Source organism: Echiichthys vipera (genome assembly GCF_963691815.1).
Source record: "Echiichthys vipera genome assembly, chromosome: 22".
Classification (NCBI taxonomy): Eukaryota; Metazoa; Chordata; class Actinopteri; order Perciformes; family Trachinidae; genus Echiichthys; species Echiichthys vipera.
This window is the reverse complement of record NC_139847.1, coordinates 6,989,148-6,998,064: the sequence shown is the minus strand read 5'-3', so window position 1 is coordinate 6,998,064 and position 8,917 is coordinate 6,989,148.

The following is an 8,917-nucleotide window of genomic DNA, read 5'->3' as shown; positions in this document are numbered from 1 at the left end:
GACAATAAAAAATCTGAATAAAAGGCCCTAATCTGTTACATGTGATTCATTCAGATAACTAAACCGAATGCAGATCTAATTTGACAATCTAGGATGCACATTTGCATTCACGCCTCCGGGGCACAATTGGAGTCACAGCAATACTACAGTAACTGCAAGGGCAGACTTCTGCATATGTTCAGTGGGCTACAACTTGACCTGTCAGCGTTTATGTCACTGTTTCTGCAGAAGATCAACATTTTCTTCTGGCATGTGGGACTTTATCCTTCCAAACATAATTAATTTTATTTACTTACACCTGGATGGTCCATTAAAGTGTAACTCTGACGCAAAATCATCCCATGGTCTTTTTTTCCTCACTTACATACATCAAGCAAACCATCAAGAGTTTTCTTTGTGTAACAACTATTAACGGAGAAATCCGGTGCGAGTCGCTAACCGTACGTGGCTAACACAGATTAGCTCGGGGCAGTACTGTGAAGGCATTAAAACGTCTTTTTTAACCACTAATCCTGCTGAAAATAACACCAAACCTCTGCAGCAGCATGAGAAGAGTCCCTACACATAAAACAAAGCACCAATGGGCTCCTTCCTTTGGGATTGACTTTGGTAATCTACTTGAATGGACTTTACTACGAGAGGAGCTGGTACCTGGGCCAGTTGGTAAGTCTTTAAAACACTTGTTTAATGAACTCTGGGTTCACTAACTACGTTGTTGCTGCTTTGTTTTATGTGTAGGGACTCTTCTTGTGCTGCTGCAGAGGTTTGGTGTTACTTTGAGCAGTATTAGTGGTTAAAAAAGACTTTTTAATGCCCCGAGCTAATCAGTTTTAGTGTCCGGCTGTTAGCAACTCTCACGGATTTATTTGATGTATCTAAGTGCCGAAAAAGACCAAGGGATGATTTTGCGTTGCAATTACACTTAAATGATGAAATCTGGTCAAATTGTCAGTTTGATTATTCTTAAAATCAAGTTGGCAAAGTACAGTACACTTAAAACAGATGCTATACAAATACTATGATACAATAAGTGTATAAAATACATTAGGAAAAGTATAAAATGTACTTGGCTTTATAAACTAAACCAAAAGTAATTTTTATCCTCACTTGTACTGTTTCCAATGTCGCTGCATGAAGCTAATGGAGGGATTTGCGCCTCTGCTTTGTGCCCATTTAATTGGCTCTATAAAATCCAAATGATCAGAATTAAACTGAACTGAAGTGATCTGCTAAAACGTTACCTGTAAATGCTGCATTCATGCGGTTGGAGGTAGAATGGGTGTGCAACCAACCTCCCATTAACCTCCCCAGTGGGTAGAAGCAGAATGTACGACACATGCCATCTACCTTTCAAATACAACTTGGTGGTTCAGGGATTTATTTTGAAATTCTTTGAGCTCATGGAGAGGAGCAACATGATAAAAGGACACGATAAAAGAAGTGACAGCTGCTGCAGAGATTGAAGCCGTATCACGATTACAGGATTGCTTCTTTTATCACGAGGTCACCTTACTGGTCGCTTTAAATATTACCTTGCCGTCCCGATAGTGGCCTTGTCCTGGGTACAGAGTCAAATGGCAAGGAAGAGTGTTATTTAAAACGAGATGGTCATTGAAAAAAGAAAAAGTGGCATTGACTTAAAAATGTTTGGTGCCATCAAATTAAGCTAAATGTATCATTTAAAAGGAGTTGAATTACAAGTTCTAACAAACTTCATGTCATGTTTTTTGTGAGGTTAACTGTCATTGAAAGGTCATTGTAAAACTCAATAAATAAATAAATACATACAGCGCAAATTAATTAGAGTACTAAAAACCAAAATCACGCTAAAAGAACCTTAACCCGTGCATTTGTCTCGGTCGTGTCAGGGTTTACAGGGATTTGTAAAACACAAAATGAGTCGTGCATAATACATTTTTTACCAAATAATTAGAGGATCAAAAGAGTAATAGAAACAACCTAAAAGCAAATGAATAATAACCTCCTGATAAAGACTAAGGTCACTTTTCTGACCCCCCCGAACAGCTTCAATCTTAATGGTCATGCTGTAATTCAACATTGGGCATTTCCTGTAGAAGAAAAGCCTCCGGGTCTTTGAGGAATAAAGAAGACTGATATTTTTGTGACGCTTCCCAAAACAGTGAGATCCTGTAGCTTCTGAGGCCATGGGAGATGGTTCACTTTATTCAGGTGTTTAGAGCCTGCTCACACTGTCCTTTTGGCCGCGGCCAAAACCGTTTTTTCAGCTAAAGCCTAGTACCTTTAAGCAGTGTGAGTGCACCCGCTCCGCGCTCAACTGCGGCCAGCGGACCGTCCACGGCCCGCTTGAAAGAGGTGGGCTTTAGCGGAGCCGTTTGCACATGTACGAGCACGAACGTGCGCACGTGTACGAGCACGAGCATGAGCCCTACGGCAGTAGCGTTATGTCCGCCTGTTCGGACATGGTAAATAGAAGGACGGACCATGCCCGGACATTTAACAACAACAACAATGGCGGTGAAAGGTTCACGTTGGTGTGGTGCGGAGGTGGAGTGTTTACTGCAGATTTGGTCGGATGAAAATATTCAAAAACAGTCGACAAGACGCACAAAAACTCCGAGGTCTGTGGAAAGATTTGTAAACAAAGCCACACACACGCGATCAATGCGTGTGACGTGTTACGGCGTGATGTCGTATGGACAGCAAGAAGCATTGGCCGAGGCCCAGGCAGTGTGAGTACAAACGGGGCTGGGGCGCGGGGGGGAGAGGGAGGGGGGGCAAGTACCCTAAAGTCCGGGTCTCGGTCCGGTAGGACAGTGTGAGTACGCTCTTAATCTTGGACACCAGGAAGAGAGACAAAAATGGCTTCATACTTCATGACCACGCAGAGAAATGATCTGACCCGAAGGCATCCTTTGGCTCTCCGCACATATAACCCTGTGTTGTTGATGTGGGATAAAATGCCTTCAAACAACAAATCAGATCATGTTTCGTTATTTTCAGCGTTCAGAGTTTCCAGGTTTTGCTGCAGAGCGAAGGTCTTGATTCAGGTTGTGAGCCGTCGTGGCACAGAGGTGGTAGAGCAGCGCTGTGGTTGATCCTGTCGTGAGTGAGCTCCATTGACAGCATCTGTGTCTGTAAACATTTGACGGTGGGGTGTTTGTTTGTTTGGCTCTGGTCATGCAGCACCAAACAAACATCAACTTTTAAAGTTGCCCGGCCAGAAAGATTATTCCGACATGTTTCCAGTTCAGATTTCTGGTTTGAAACAAGAAGCAGGTTGATGCACTAGACGCACAAATGTTACATTGAATCCAGCCTTTAAGGGCGCTTTCACACCAGCCTTGTTTAGTTCGGTTGACTCTGAATCGCACCTGGGTCCGCACTCACTGCTGAAAGCACTGCATATTTTTGGACCAGCCCAGCTCCTGTAGGACGCTACGTGATTTCCGTCGTGATTAAGTGCCTTCCCCTGTCACCTCAACAACAACAAGACGCATTCCCGCTTCAGTACTTCCTTTTTCCTTGATTTCTTCCTTCTTTCTGTACTTCCATTTCCTTGTTTTCTTCTCTTTTCTTCCTTCCTTCTTCGCCTCTATCCACACTTCCTTTTTTCTTGTTTTCTTCCCTCTTTCCTTCTTTCCCGCTTCCATACTTCCTTTCCCTTGTTCTCGTCTCTTCCCTTCCTTCCTTGCCTCTTTCCATCCTTCCTTCTCTCTTCCCTTTCCTTCCTTCCTTGCCTCTTTCCATCCTTCCTTCTCTCTTCCCTTTCCTTCCTTCCTTGCCTCTTTCCATCCTTCCTTCTCTCTTCCCTTTCCTTCCTTCCTTGCCTCTTTCCATCCTTCCTTCTCTCTTCCCTTTCCTTCCTTTCTTGCCTCTTTCCATCCTTCCTTCTCTCTTCCCTTTCCTTCCTTCCTTGCCTCTTTAAGCCCTTCCTTCTCCCTCCCCTGTCTTCCTTCCTTTCTTTGCCTTTCCTTTCTTCCTTCCTTCCTAGCATCTTTCCCTCTATTGTATGTGTTGTGCGTACAGCCTGCAAACACTGAATTTAAACATGCACACACACAACACAGTCCTGACCTGAGCAGAAGAAACACAATCCTTCCCAGATTGACTTCAATATGCTCACAATGAATCTTGAATCTGCTCCTTGTCTCCATCCGGTGCTGTGACTCCCGCTCTCTGCCAGCCCATCAAACTTTTATAAAGGTAATCGAGATAAACCCGAAATGGAATAACCTTCCATATAATCCGGGACGAAAGGTGAAAGAAAATGTTTTCAAGGTGAAAATAGTGAAAATAGCAAAATATACATAAGTGATTGGTGGCATTCAGTTCAATTTTAATTACAGTGCCGAATCATAACAGAAGTTATCTCAAGACCCTTTACCTACTCTACATGTAAAGACCACATGACTTATTCATGATTTACAGAGACACAACAATTCCCCCATGAACAGCAACAAGTCACACCATCTCAAATAAAAATAGTAATAGTTGTTATAGTTATTATATACAGTACTAATCCAGACAGATGGACAGACGGAGACAAAGACGTGCATAAAGACAGACAGTGAGACAGTCCCGGAGATGCAAGCAACCGCAAAAGTAGCAGTAACTATAATAGTATCTTTAGTAATGTGAATATGACTTATATGTTATGGAAGTTAATATAGAACAATAGAAACAAGCACAGCTAAGGTGATAGAATTTGACAATGATAATAATTATGACGAACATGATCAATGATGAGTAGTGGTGATAACAGCTGTGACAATGAGATATACCATACTTCTGGTAATGTTTTTATGGCTACAAATGTTATAATTTATAACACTAATGATAGTATATATGAATAATAGTGATATTAGCAGCAGGAAGCGTCGTGCAGGACCACGGCAGCAGGCACCACCACGATCAGCAGAGACCCGAGAGACGACAAAGCACAAACAACTCCGGGGAAGAAGTTGAATTAGTAACGTGCATTGATGAGACATGAATGATACAGACAGAGAGGAGAGAAGCTCAGAGGATCAATGTCCTCTACCCCTGTTTTTGTAAAAAAAAAACTCACGTGTGTCCTGATGTTTGAGTCCGTCCTGCATAAACTAAGACATTTTATACTAAAACATACACACAAAAAAGTGTAGAAATTGTTGTTTTTATCAGGAGATTATGAAAGTAAGGAGTTCAGATGAGGGGAAAACCCTCCTGTTTTGCTGCAGCCGTTGATACGAGAGAGAGAGAGCGAGTGTAATAAGTTCACACAAATCTTTTTTTCTCAGTCTTATATAATGTAGTTCAGATAAGGTGAACTGAACATTCAAGGATCCGCGTGTGTGTGTGTGTGTGTGTGTGTGTGTGTGTGTGTGTGTGTGTGTGTGTGTGTGTGTGTGTGTGTGTGTGTGTGTGTGTGTGTGTGTGTGTGTGTGTGTGTGTGTGTGTGTGTGTGTGTGTGTGTGTGTGTGTGTGTGTGTGTGTGTGTGTGTGTGTGTGTGTGTGTGTGTGTGTGTGTGTGTGTGTGTGTGTGTGTGTGTGTGTGTGTGTGTGTGTGTTTACTTCTGTGTGTCTGTTCAAAAGAAAAGACGACGTAAGGAGCAACAAAAAAAAGAAAGCGTACATGAACAAAACATCAAGTCATGATGCAAATACAGAAAAATAAACATTGCCCCAGGGTGTGTGTTCATTCATGCACGCTTCTGTACCATGTTTACATCGGCATGCATTAAAAAACACTGGGACACTGTGTTCACCGCTAGAGAGCCCTCGTCTTCTGTGAACTTTTGACCCTTGCTGCTGGGCATTCATCATCACATCTGTTGTTACTTCATCTAGCTTTGATTAATTAGGCGAATATGATGCTACACACTGACTCTATGAATGTCCAAATGAGGACAGAGCGACAGCCGGACGATTAAAGGGGGAAAGCAAACGGAGAGCGTGAAGTGATGCAAATTGACAAACTATGAAACGGAGGAGAAAGAGAGAGAGATGGGAGCGTGGGAGGAGAAGGAAGAGAGGAGCTGACAGGAGTGGTCATAGATGCGAGTGCGTTCTGCTCGATGCAGTTGGACACTCAAAGGCATGTTGCTCTTGACTGTGCCGATTAAAATACACAGCAGCTTTCTGCCTCTCCCAGCTGACCTCAGATCTGCACATCTGTCCTGCAGTCTGCTGTGTCAGTCTTTTCCTCTCTTGTCCCTTTTCTACCGTGGACGGATTAAATGGTTGATTTTGAATTCACATCTTTTGAGTCATTTTTAAGGAAAATAAAAGTCCAAATTCTCTCAATTCAGCTTTTTTAATGTGAATATTTTCTGGTTTATTTCCTCTTCTTTGACAGTAAAGTGAGTATTTTTGAGTTGTGGACAAAACAAGATGTTTGAGGACCTCATCTCGGGCTTTGGAAAACACTGATCAGTGACGTTTTATGGACCAAACAACTTAATCGAGAAAATAATCAACAGATTAATCGACAGTGAAAATAATTGTTGGTTGAAATCAAATCAGAAACAAAATGGGACAGCCCGTGGCACCGTGGTTGGAGCAGGCGCCCAATCTGCGGAGGTCAGGGGTCCTTGACATAGTGGCCGCCGGTTCAACTACGACCTGCGATCCTTTGCTGCATGTCGCCCCCTCTCTCTAATCACCATTTCCTGTTTCTCCTGTACTATAATAAAGGCAAAAATATAACCTTTAAAAAAAGGGGAAACAAAACGACTACTGTGACAAAGAGACACAAAGCAACTAAAGATGGCTGCAAAACAAACTCAGAAAGACACAAAGCAACCACAGAGACTCAAAACGACAGTTAAAAAGACACAAAGCGGAGACAAAGAGACTCAAAACGACCACAAAGTCTCAAAATGGCCACAAATAGACACAAAGCGACTACAAAGAGACGCAAAACGACCACAAAGAGACACAAAACGACCACGAAAAGCCACCAAATTACCACAAAACACCAATACAACTAGGCTGCAATTTCTGGGTGTCTTGCTGTTATGTACTGTAGGACGGGTGGGCGACCATTTACATGTTGTTGCCATCCTGGCTTTTCTATCCCACATTCTGAGGTCACATCCTCTATTTCCTCTGTTTCCCTCCTGGTTGTGGCCGTACCCTCTTCATCCTCTCGCTGCTCCTTTTTTTTTTTTCATTTTCTGCCGTTCTTCAGCCTTCAGGCATCTGCCACCATGAGCTGATCAGAGGACGCTCACTTACGACCAGAAATGATCATCATCCTCTCCTCTCGCCTCCTGACCTTCAGCTGAACTCGCCTCACAGCTCCGAGGAGGCAACTGAGACAGAGAAGCAAAATGTCAAAGAAAAAGCGGCAGGTCCGACTTTTTCACATCCTTTGCTGGACTGCGGCACTTTTCTAATGTCTTGAAACTGCACCCTGTTGGTCTTGTTCACCTGCGGGCAAAAAAACTGGAAAAAAAATATATTTCCCCCCTATTACGTATTAATATTTAACATCGGTCGAGGCTCATGTTCCTCTTTGCACCCAAATGTCCAGATTGTGTTTCGGGCCAGTTTATCCCAGTCAAAGTGCAACTAAAAATATTTGTAGGACATTTCAGACGAGAGGTTCTGCCTTTCTGCTCAGAGTAAAAAATGTAATATTTTATTCACGCTGCGAGATGCACAACATGTCGCTCCCATTGTCAAAGGCCCTCCTCAGATATCTCACTGAATAAATAAAATCTACATGTTTATATTTTATATCTGTAGGTTCATCTCTTGGTGTGTTTCAGTTCAATGGGACATCAAAATAAGAATAAAATGATTCACAGTGGAGGCATCATACAGTAACTCATACAGCCATAAGAGGGAAGCTTGCAGGATTCAATACAGGAAATTAAATGTAGTTTAGTAATGACTGAATGATAAAATCAGAATCAGAAATACTTTAATAACCCGGGGAAATTGTGTAAAAAGTATTGTATTAGTAATATATTAACATCTAGAAATGTTAGAAATGATGTTGCCAGCATTTGGAAATAAGCTACCTTAAAACATGTTCATAAAGATATCCTTCATCTTTGTTTTTTTATCATTTAACCTGTTTTTTAAAATAAAAGCTAAAGTCCGTTTAGTATACGTTTCACTCCGCTCATTTAGCTTCCTTACTATGTGCCATGCTGGATAAGAACACAGCGAGTTTTGATTTGTAACGCGCTCTGACAGCTGCTTGCACAGGACTCGATCAGCCAATCGTCTCAGTCGCCGCCAGCCACTCAGCCAATAGGACGACAGGGGGCCCTCGGGGGGGTGTGTCTCATTAGCTAGATTCCAGGACCTGGCTCTGGTCCACTGGACGCACTCAGCCAGAAAGGATACAGTCCAGAGGGGGATTCATCATCTGCAGCATCGTCTCTTCTTCCTCGCTCTTTCTCCCCTCCCTCCTCGGTAAAGGAAGATGAGGTGAGACAGTGGAGCACACAGAGGAGCACAGAAAAAAAAATGTTCCCTACATTTTGTTAAAAAAAATCTTTCCTCATCTCATGCATCAAAAGTCGACGCTGCTTTTAAGATCAGCAGAAGTTGGAGCATCTGTTCTCGCAGACATCTGAGCACCTCTTCACCCCAGCAGGAACGTGTTGTGCATTTGTGGCCCTCGCTTGCGCTACAACTATTTTGGGTACAGATTCCAGAGGGCCTTTTGTGGGACCGCGGGTGGTTTATGTAACTGGTCAGATATCCTATTCTAAAAGGCTAACGTTATATTAGCGTACCCCCTGGGAGGAGGCTGAGGTTGGGGCAGATCTGGAGCTCCTTATGGTCCATCAGGTTCAATATAAATCCTCGCCCTCGAGCAACCAGCATTGACCTTTACAGCCACGCTCATGGAAATACCCACCTGTCCACCATGAACTGCCTGCTATTTCCTGAGGACTGACATCTGCAGAAAAAGGAACTTATGAAAGTTAATCCC